Source organism: Balaenoptera borealis, assembly GCF_965194805.1.
Source record: "Balaenoptera borealis genome assembly, chromosome: 4".
Classification (NCBI taxonomy): Eukaryota; Metazoa; Chordata; class Mammalia; order Artiodactyla; family Balaenopteridae; genus Balaenoptera; species Balaenoptera borealis.
The window spans coordinates 33,008,645-33,019,634 of NC_138861.1; the positions used below are offsets into that span (position 1 = coordinate 33,008,645).

The 10,990-nt window shown below is 37.6% G+C and overlaps 1 long non-coding RNA gene across 1 annotated transcript; it reads right to left on the reverse strand.

Moving 5' to 3' along the window:
* Positions 1-1,810: 1,810 nt before the first annotated feature.
* Positions 1,811-10,741, reverse strand: LOC309627761. The gene is made up of 2 exons (XR_014243944.1): positions 7,731-10,741; positions 1,811-7,416 (listed from the first exon to the last, which is right to left on the reverse strand). It is a non-coding gene; the product is annotated as an uncharacterized lncRNA (long non-coding RNA).
* Positions 10,742-10,990: the final 249 nt, after the last annotated feature.

The following is a 10,990-nucleotide window of genomic DNA, read 5'->3' on the forward strand; positions in this document are numbered from 1 at the left end:
AAGACAGGAGAGGACACACACAGACACACAAGGAAGAAGGCCATGTGAAGACGGAGGCAGAGATTGGGGTGATACAGCTGCAAGCTAAGGAATGCCGAGGATTGCTGGCAACCACCAGAGGCTAGGAGAGAAACTTGGGACAGATTCTCCCTGAGAGGCTCCAGAAGGAACATACGCTGCCAACACTTGATTTTAGGCTTCTGGCCTCCTGAACTGTGGGAGAGTACATTTCTGTTGTTTTAAGCCACCAAGTTTGTGGTAATTTGTTACGACAACCCTGGGTAAATACCATGGGGACTAAACATGGAAGCAGGAGTTGTCATCTCTCCCAGATTCACTGGGGAACATCTTGCTTCCCATCTCTGCAACTGACTCTGGGATGTGCTGATTACAATTCTATGTCCTCAAGGGGGACACCTTTCCTCAGGGTACCCAATATAAACACTCCATTGAACTATAAACTATGCCTGCCAACTTGGCTTTTTATGTCCAGGGACCAAGAGGCAAGAAGATAAATCACCATCTTGGTATAGATAAGTGACTCTCTTCATCTGGAGGAGGTATGGCTGCTTTTATATGATGGGGACATAGAGGAATTTGGGTGGAATCCAGGGGATTCACTTGAATTTTCTGGGTGTTCCTTGGCCCACTTGTGATGGTAAATAGACATGGCCAAGCACCCCAGCCCGTGAAGGGCATGGTGACTAGATCCCTGGAGGATGATGGTCTGGGTCATGCCACCAGGTAAGCCACTGAAACCAGCAGAGGAAGTAGCAGTCAGTTTCTGGGTCAGCCTCAGCTGCAGAGCTGCCTCAGCTGGATCAAGCCCTTCCCGGGGCACAGCATAAATCTGGTGACTGAGCGACTGATTTGGCTATTTTGGCTCAACATGCCTCAACCATGACAAGTAGCTATTAAGTTAATATCCCTATACAAAATCTAATAGCTGACACTTAACAACGTGGGGTAAATATAATTTCCTTGTCTGCATTTTGGTCATGGGTTGGCAAGCTCTTTGCTGGAATATTGTATTGATGTGTGTGAGGGTGACTTTTATAAGTCACCTACGAGCTTCTGCTCATGCAGAATGTATTAATCCATTTCAGGAAGTGAATAGACCGTATAGCATGCACCCCTGTGCTTTACAGAATGACCCCGGCAACGTATTTGACTAATGGCAACAATTCAAAGGATGGAGATTAATATATTCTTAATCATATTTTGTGGAATCAGGCATAGATAGTACAATGATAAGTCAGACATATTGAAGCGTTCTTAATAATGAATCAGTTAAAACACAACATATATAAAGGTCAGAGGGTTTCTGATAAAGAATCTTTGTAGTAAGGCAAAAGAATGTGCTAAGTGCAATTTGCTAAAATTTCCCAAACTACATTGAGAGGCTTAGGTACAAGCCTATCCAGACTCTCACCTCTTTCTCCTCCTCTCAGGGCATCTGCTGGGCTCCACCTTGCCTGTGCGGCAACTTGCAAAATCTCTTAAGGAAGTAAGTTGGGGCAACTGTAAGTTTCATCTTGTTAGTTTCTCATCTCTTAGGGATTATTTTCACCTTCATTACCTGATGTCCTGTGTCTTGAAAATGGTTATTTCATATATTTTGTCCCTTCTTGTTCCAGATGGGAGAGTAAATCTGGTCCCTGCTACTCCAATATGGCTGAAGAGCAGTCATAATCAACATATATTTTACTACATAGAAACTAGTTCTGCAGAGCTGACTCTTCTTTGACATATTTTTCCATCCACATTTATAAGGATTCTGTTTGTATTTTTTTTTTTTTAGAAATTCACGTTCTTTTATTTATTTATTTATGACTGTGTTGAGTCTTCGTTTCTGTGCGAGGGCTTTCTCTAGTTGCGGCGAGCGGGGACCACTCTTCATCGCGGTGCGCGGGCCTCTCACCATCGCGGCCTCTCTTCTTGCGGAGCACAGGCTCCAGACGCGCAGGCTCAGTAATTGTGGCTCACGGGCCCAGCCGCTCCGCGGCATGTGGGATCTTCCCAGACCAGGGCTCGAACCCGTGTCCCCTGCATTGGCAGGCAGATTCTCAACCACTGCGCCACCAGGGAAGCCCCTCTGTTTGTATTTTTAATCCATCAAAGAACAAAGGGATGAAAAAAATCTCCTTGCCGTACTGTGCGTATCTACACCTAACTCTGTTAACTTAGTTCTATTAGTAAACTCGTCTTAAAAAAAATCTTGTCAGTGGTTTTCTATCAGTAAAATAAGAAAAATTCTTACTACCAACATTATATTTAGGCGATATAAGTTTTAAAAATTATATTTATTGAAGGTTTAACATAAGTATGTGTTTTTACTTGTCACGGCAACCAGTGATTGTTATTTTTATTTTAAAAAAAATTTTAAGTTACATTTTTATATTCACAGAAAAAAAGTCCTAAGGCTAACTTGGTGAGAATTCTGTAGTTTCGATGAATCTCTAGGGGGGACATTTTGTCATTAATTTCTATACCCTGAAAAGTTAAGCATCTATGTCTCCATGGTGATGGAGAGGAAGGGATAAATAGAAGAGCAGTGCTCTGCAGATCGGTAGCAGATTTACAAAGTTAGAAAGAACCCTAAGTGTCACCTAGTTTAGTTTCCCAGCCTACAACCCTATTCTGGAGTCTTCTGAAGATTGCTAAGTTTATCCTAACTATTTCAATACTGTGCTTTTTTCTTTTTTTTTTTTAATTTAAGAACTGCATAGAGTTGCGTCTATAGCTTAACAGGAAATGAATATTATCATACAGAATAAAGTTTGTTAACTTATGTACCTGAGGCTTAAATAGATAGGATCATGGGATCCTGACTCATGCATAGATTTTTGGCATCATTAAAAATCTATCTTTGTGCAGTAGGCAGAATAATGGCTTCCCGAAGAGGTCCACATCTTAATCCCAGGAAACTGTGAATATGTTATGTTACATTGCAAAGAGGAATTAAAATAACAGATGGAGTTAAGTTTGCTAATCTGCTGATCTTAAAACAGGGAGATTATTTTGGATTACTTGGATGGGCCGAATGTAATCACAAAGATTCTTAAACTTGAGGAGGGGGCAGAAGAAAAGGTCACAGCGATATAATGGGAAAAAAAACCTCAGGTCTCCCTTGATGGCTTTGAGGAAGGAGACCACAAGCCAAGGAATATGGGAAGCCTCTAGAAATGGAAAAGGAAGGGAACTGGATTCTCCCCTGGAGCCTTCAGAAAGGAATGCAGCCGCACTAACACCTTCAGTTTGGTCCAGTGAGACCTGTGTCAGACACCTAACCTACAGAACTGCAAGATAATACATTCACATTGTTTCAAGCTACTAAATTTGTGGTAATTTGTTACGTTAGCCATAGGAAACAAACAGACTTAGTTATTTCTAAAACCTTAAATGAAAGTGTTAATGCTTTGGCCTGATAACACTTTGTTACTGTTTCTGTAACTGTAGAATCAAATGTTTTCACGTAGAATGATTAGTATTTCCAAACAAAATTTAAATGCTCTCAGTTTACTGTGAAGTTTACTGTGAAGATTATTAGGTAAACCACAAGTGAGGTGCAGAAATTTATAGTGATGCAATTCCCCAAAAAGAGAAAGTAAAGGGTAGAAAACATCTTCCACAATATCAGCACATTGTCTGGTAGTGTTTACATTAATGAAGAAATCTAAAACTGACTCATGAAACTATACTCTTTGGGATACTGTCACCAGGCTGCAATGAAAACCAAAGATGCTAAATTATTGATACTGGCAGTCATCATGGCTGTCATGTGTGGTCTCTGGAGTTCTTTATTCAGTACTGCCTATGAGGTTTTTGTAGGCCAATGAGGACTAAATCATTCATGAAATTTCAAAACAAACTCATTCTAAACATTGCAGAAGCAAGGTTTCATGACAGTGCAACTTCCCTGGGCTAGATGTATGTTGAAAATTCCACACTGGAGTTAATATAATAAAATGTGCAGAGAGAAAAGAAATGGTCTGTGACCGAATTTCATATCTGAGACCTTGCACAGCCCTGAGAATGTAACTGCGGACTCCCACGAGTCCATGGGATGAAGCAGTTACAAGGGCATAGCTGTTTTTGTCCAAAATCTATGAGCTAAACACAGGTATAAAGTTCAGAGTACAAATAGCAGTAGACTCTCTAAATAGCTCATGCAACTGTGAAGCAAAAAAATTTTTTACATGGTTAATTCCAGGAAATGACTACCGACTGTATAGGAGAACCACAATTATAAATATGCAGGGCTCACGTACACACACACACACACACACACACACACACACACAAACTATTTTAAAGTTTGAGATTTACATGTTACCTGTGTAACATCTCTGTAAGCTTGTATATTCCTCATATTTTGTAGGTTTAGTACAAAGCATCCTTTATTTACTTGAATCTAATCTTAGATACCAAGTTTTTCTTAGCTTCCAAAAGAAAAAAAAAAAAACTGTTTAAAAAAAACAATGAAAGTAGGGTTCCCATAGTCTACATAGTTTTGACCTTTAAGTCTCTGGTGCCAACTACTGTCTAAGCCCATGAGTGTATAATATACCCGATGAGCTCATCAAATTATCTTCTTTTGCTGATGGTATCTCTATTTTTAAAAAGAAATATACTTAATGCTGCCAGACAATCACGGGGAAAAAAGGAGTAGTGTCACTGAAGCTTTATTTGGCTGGAAACTCTTTTTGGTGGATAAAAGGAAAGTTTAAAGAAAATATTTTTCCTCTGAATTTCAGTCTGGAATGCCACCCAGGCCTCTCCACCCAGCTTTGAGCTTGAGTCTAAAGAAAACGTTTGATCTTCTTTGTCTTTCAACTTGACAAAATGTCCTTCTTCTTTGAAATCCCCTTTTTGTTGTATGTGTGCTTGTCAATGTGTTTTAGAAATGTAAAGCTCTTGGGGGTAAGGTACCAGTCTTTTTTGCTTAACCTTTGAACGTTTCCTAAGCGTCTACTCCACCAAGTTTGCATTCCAAAAATATTGCTCATTAAAATCTTATTCATCCTATAGTTTGGAAATAATAGTAGGAGGTGTTGGATTTACCTTCTTCACTTAGAGGCTTTAAAAAATAAAAATTCTCAAAGGTAACATTTCATTCCACTCAACAAGTATTTCTTGAGGCCCTTCTGCATGGCAATAGTTAATGTTCAATGAAAGATTAACTGACATAGCCAGTGTGACCAAGTTCTGTGGTCGATATTTTAAAAACTTAAAAGTGATTCATGGATTCAAAAAAAAAATGTATGCTCTTACTGGGACAAGAAAACATAACTTGCTGCCCAAGGACATTACTTGGTCAAGGAACAAAAGAATACCAGATTCCAGCCCCATAACAGCTACCTTTCATTGGATGAAATAAATATGCAGAGAAAAGGGCAAAGTTATACTTTATTATCAGGTGGGGCTTTTGCTTTAATCCTAAACAGAACTCTATGAAAAACTCTTCCCTAAGTGCTACCAGCCTGAAATGCCCACTCCGTGTCTCTCTTTCATGAAAGTAAGGTGTGTACATGGGGGTGAAGAGGAGCCAAAATAGAGACCAAAAGATCACAATAGAGAACAGTACAAGAAAGAACTATAATTTATCAAAATGTGTCTCATGAGTCTACATAGAATAACAAGGGTAGCCCAATCCTTTTTCTAAATGATCTTCTCTGACTCAGTGTTTGGCCTTCAGTAGGAGGCCTCTGCTGTTGCCTTAATTTTTGTTGACATAAAACGGAAGTAAGAATATTCTGATTTTAGATCAAACATCCATCAGCTTCTGCTGTGGCAGAAAGCCTGTTACTATTAGGAAGAATGTATTTCTGAATGTATTTTCTGCTAAGAGAGCCATTAATAAGTAAGAATATAATCATATGTAGTTCAAATAAATGCATTTGCATAATTTTACACTCTATCTCAAATAATAAGGCATTCAGTGATAAAATCAGATATTTATTCCCTCTGGCATTTGTCATTTACTCACTTTTCATTTTAAAAAGACGCTCCTTTTGGCTGGCTTTCAGAGGATTCCTGACTCCTCAGCACGTGGATGTCTTCTAATACCAGACTGCAAGACTGCCGTGACCTTCATTTATATTTCAGCCGTGAGCTAAACCTAGAAATAGACATGATAGCAGCAATCGAGCATACTGCTAAATTATCAGACTATGCCATAGAGACACTATTTTAAGGATAACTAAAGAGAGTATTGTTCTTAACAGTTACAGGAAAATAAGAAAAACCAACATGACTGTGGCAGAGTGTGAGAAGGGCCTGCCACCCACAAGAAAAGGAAGACCTGCATCCCCACAGGGCTCCCTGGTCCAGCTGCAGGGCTGCTGGGTGAAGAAGTGATTGATGGAGCTGCAGCTACCCATGCAGCTTTTGGTAGAAGCGGGGCAAATAATCGAAAGAGGATTTTGGTCTGTAATGTCACCCCCTCATCCATTCTTCTTAATGCCAATCTGGCTTCTACCCAAACCCCACCAGCCACTTTTCAGAGACTGTTTTCATGGAGTGCACCAGTGATCTCCATACCCTACATCCAGGGGTCACCTCCCTGTTATCTTACTTAGCCTTTCCTCAGGGTTTTACACAGATGGCTGCTATCTTTCCCTTCAAACATTTTTCCTTTGGTTTCCACTGTATCACGCCCTTCCAGTTTTCCTCTTACCTTACTGACCCTTCCTTCTCTCCCTTGCTGGCCTCACCTTCTTTCTCCGCTTTAAATGCTGTATCTAAGTGTTGTAACTAAACATGTAACCATACACATTCTACCTACATAATCTCATCCAGTCCCAAGGCTTTAATTTTATCTTCTGAATATAAGGTGACTTCAAACACAAAGTGTTTTTCAGTTTTCCCAGTGAGGAGATCAAAAGAAAAGTGTTTAAAATTGTATTTTAACAGCTGAAATATATACACTTTTAGGGATATAGAGACACTAGCTAAATATATGCTTACTTGTTAATTTGATTGCACATATTAACAATCACATATTATATAAAATAATATATTAATGTAGAGATATTACTTTTTCCATTCTTACATTCCATGAAATAAATACATGCAGAATCTTCACTGTGGCCTTGGGCATCAGTCTCTGTCATCATTGGAGCCACTTTCAAGTCATTAAAGACAGTTTTCCAGAATATGTTCATCTTCACTTCCATTTAAGTGTTTAAGATTTAGCCCTTTTGGAATTTTTAAAATATATAATTTAAAAAATATTTTAATATAATTTTTAAAGCATATACTCCATTTACAGTTATTACAAAATATTGTCTATATTTCTCATGTTGTACAATAAATCCTTGAGCCTATGTTACACCCAGTAGTTGTACCTCCCACTCCCTCACCCCTATATTGCCCTCCCACCAACTCTGGTAACCACCAGTTTTTTGTCTATATCTGTGAGTCTGCTTTTTTTTTTTAAGATTGATTGATTGATTGATTGATTGATTGATTGTTATGTTGGGTCTTCGTTTCTGTGCTAGGGCTTTCCCTAGTTGCAGCAAGCGGGGGCCACTCTTCATCGCGGTGCAGGGGCCTCTCACTATCGTGGCCTCTCTTGTTGCGGAGCACAGGCTCCAGACGTGCAGGCTCAGTAGTTGTGGCTCACGGGCCTAGTTGCTCCACGGCATGTGGGATCTTCCCAGACCAGGGCTCGAACCCGTGTCCCCTGCATTAGCAGGCAGATTCTCAACCAATGCGCCACCAGGGACGCCCAAGTCTGCTTTTTTTGTTTGTTTGTTTTATTCACTAGTTTGTTGTATTTTGGCCCTTTAGGAATTTTGTATGATATTGTCATTGGACATTTTATCCCATTAGGGATATTTGTACAACATTATTTGTGCAACATTAGGACAGCCATTTTTTCATTTGTCTTGTAGATGCATTTGTGATCTCCACAAAGTAATCACTATCTTTCTTTAAGTAATTTCAATAGATTTGCTTATAAGGACACCTAACACTTAAAATTGTGGGGTCATACCTTCCATGATAGTTAAATCTATGTTTTATTTAGTTGCCTCCATTTTATGAAAGGTGGCTTCCATCAGCATCTAAAACTAGAATTAAGTGCAAACTATTATATATAGAGTGGATTAACAACAAGGTCCTATTGTATAGCAAAGGGAACTATAGTCAATATCATGTAATAAACCATAATGTAAAAGAATATGAAAAATATATATATATTCATATATATATTATATATGAATTACTTTGTTGTACATCAGAAACTAACACAACATTGTAAATCAACTATACTTCAATAAAATAAATTAAAAAAAAAACAACTTAATTGAAGTCCTCTGTGCCTGAGTTTTCCCTAAATATTACTTTGATTTTCAAATAGAGTTAACCGCTAATCTGAGTTTTTGGTGCCCTTGAGATTTGTTTGTTGTCTTTTGCACAGAAATAGAGTTGATTTCTGGTTTTAAAATGAAATAATATATTGAGTTATCATATAATAATGCCTTTTGTTCCTTAAAGTAGAGGTTATAAATCTCTACATTCTATTTAAAAATATAGCAAATATTAACAATATGTTTAAAAGGGCTTTTGAAAAATATTTGTTTCTGTTTATAAGCTTAGTTAATAAAACATCTTCAAATATTTTAAACTACATTTATAAATTTAACCTATTTGATTTCATTTTGAACTACTTCAATTACCTGGCTTTAAAGGATACACATTCCCAAATACTAACAAAAATTGTATAAATCTAACAAAATAAACTTATATATATGGTGAAACTCAAGTTATTGTAAATGTTTCAATACTATAATGTAGTAAGATGTAAACTCCAAATCCCAAAGCATAAATTACTCAGATATGGATTTTAAGTTGTCACTTAAATAGGCCAAATTCTCTTAATCATTACAATGACCTATATCACCAAATATGCACAGATTACTTCTTTTTAAAAATTATCTTTATTTAAAAAAATTTTTATTGAAGTATAGTTGATTTACAGTGTTTTGCACAGATTCCTTCTTAACACAAAATTATTGATAGCTATATTCTGGTCTTGATTTTCTAATCTTCTTAAAATTAGTTTTAGATATTACTGGGATTGAAAAATCATGTTTATTTAGAAAGACAGCTACTGAGGTTATTTAATACACATTCTTACCTGGGTTTGTAAACTGGCTGGAACCAATTTGTTATTTTTGGTAAATGTTTATTGTCACTTATAGCTAATAAATAGGTGAAAGTTAGCTCCTTTTCACAACTAGGAAATTATGCAGAAAAGTGTCAGCCTAGATTCTGCCTGCCACACCAATGCCTTTTAGTGAGCAATCACTAAGTCACGTCACAGTAATGTAACCTGTTCTGTAAGTCTACTGAAGTCACAGTTCTCTATTCTTTTTGGTGATAAACAGCCTCTTATATGAAAGACTTACCAAAGGCAAATTCAGCAATACTCTTGTGTCAGGATTTGGCTGATCATGTATTGGAGACAGGCAACCAAAAATCTTCAGAACCAGCAGCTGAACGTGAGATCATTTAGGGATCCAGCCTTGGGTGCTGTACCCAAATGTGTAGTTTACAGGACTCTAGATTTTGGTTCATCCAAATGTGGGGGAATGTCTCTATAATATTCTAAACAATATCTTAAACAACACTGAACATTACTAATTTTTGTCAATGAGAAGCCATGAGTCATGCAAATTATCAAAGCCCCAGCTTTGCTAAGAACTAAACATACTTGACGTGCATTTATTAGCCACGCAAAGAATGTGAACTTTCCAATCAAATGCTAGCTAGCTATACCTGGAATGTGAATTCCTGCTTTCGGAAACTGGCCTCCCTTAGATGTAGACTGGAACAAACTAACATAAAATTTTACCACTGGTTATATTCAACAATTTTAAATAAATTACAAATATAAACACACTGGTGAAAGATGCGTACTCATTAAGGAAGAGAATTAACATCCTAGTTAACTAAGTTTACATACAACCAGAGATTCTAGGCATGAACACACTGGATTCCTGTCACTCACTATGGTGGAATACATAGAACTTTATTTATAGTTGCTATGACTCTATAAATCAAAATAGACACATAGACTTCTTATTTGGATTCTTAGTATATATACTGCCTAACTCTTTATTGTACCCATAGAAATTAGCATGTCCTACTGAGACTGGTCCCTTGTCTGGATTTTTCATTTCTTTGGCTTTTGGGGGTCATAAGGAATAGAAATACCTTTTCTCTTGAATTCTAAAAATCTTTGAATTTGATTTAATCCTTTGTTCTTATAGATAGTCTCAGAATTCTCCAACTCTCTTATGGCTATGTCTAGTAATTGAATTCTACATATTTCTCATGGCTTTGTCTGACTTCTGATAACAGCTCATAAGATCAGTCTACTGATATAATTGTTATTATGCCCCATCCTGTGAGACATTCAAGTATAGGAGCTCCTCTTCTGAGCGATCATTTTTTGGAAGAAAACAAACCATGTTATATTTAGGTACATTGTGGTACATACAAATAACCTCCCATCTATGTCTAACCTAATCACTTTACTGAATTGTAGAGTTGCATTTCCAACCAGGTACTAGACATTTCCACTTAAATGATAATAAATATCTCAAGCGATCACGGACAAAATTAAACCATTGAATTTTGCACCTCACCTCTTCAGTCTGTTCCTCTCTGTGTCTTTCTTATGTCAGTACAAAAGCACCAACATTCATCCATATGCTCAGACCTAAAATGTACGAGTTATTCCTGACTCCTCTTTTTCACTTTTCCATTTCTCCCACCCCCCGCCCCCCACCACCCCACGCCCCCCACCTCCCCACCCCCCACCCCCCACCCCGATCATCAAGTTCTGTTTCCTCCACCTATGAGACAGATCCGAAATCACCCTTATCCAAGTCACCATCATGTCTCAACAGGGTGATCTCAATATCTGGTAACTGGTCTTGTCTCTCTATCATCCATTATTTTTTTTTTATACATAAAT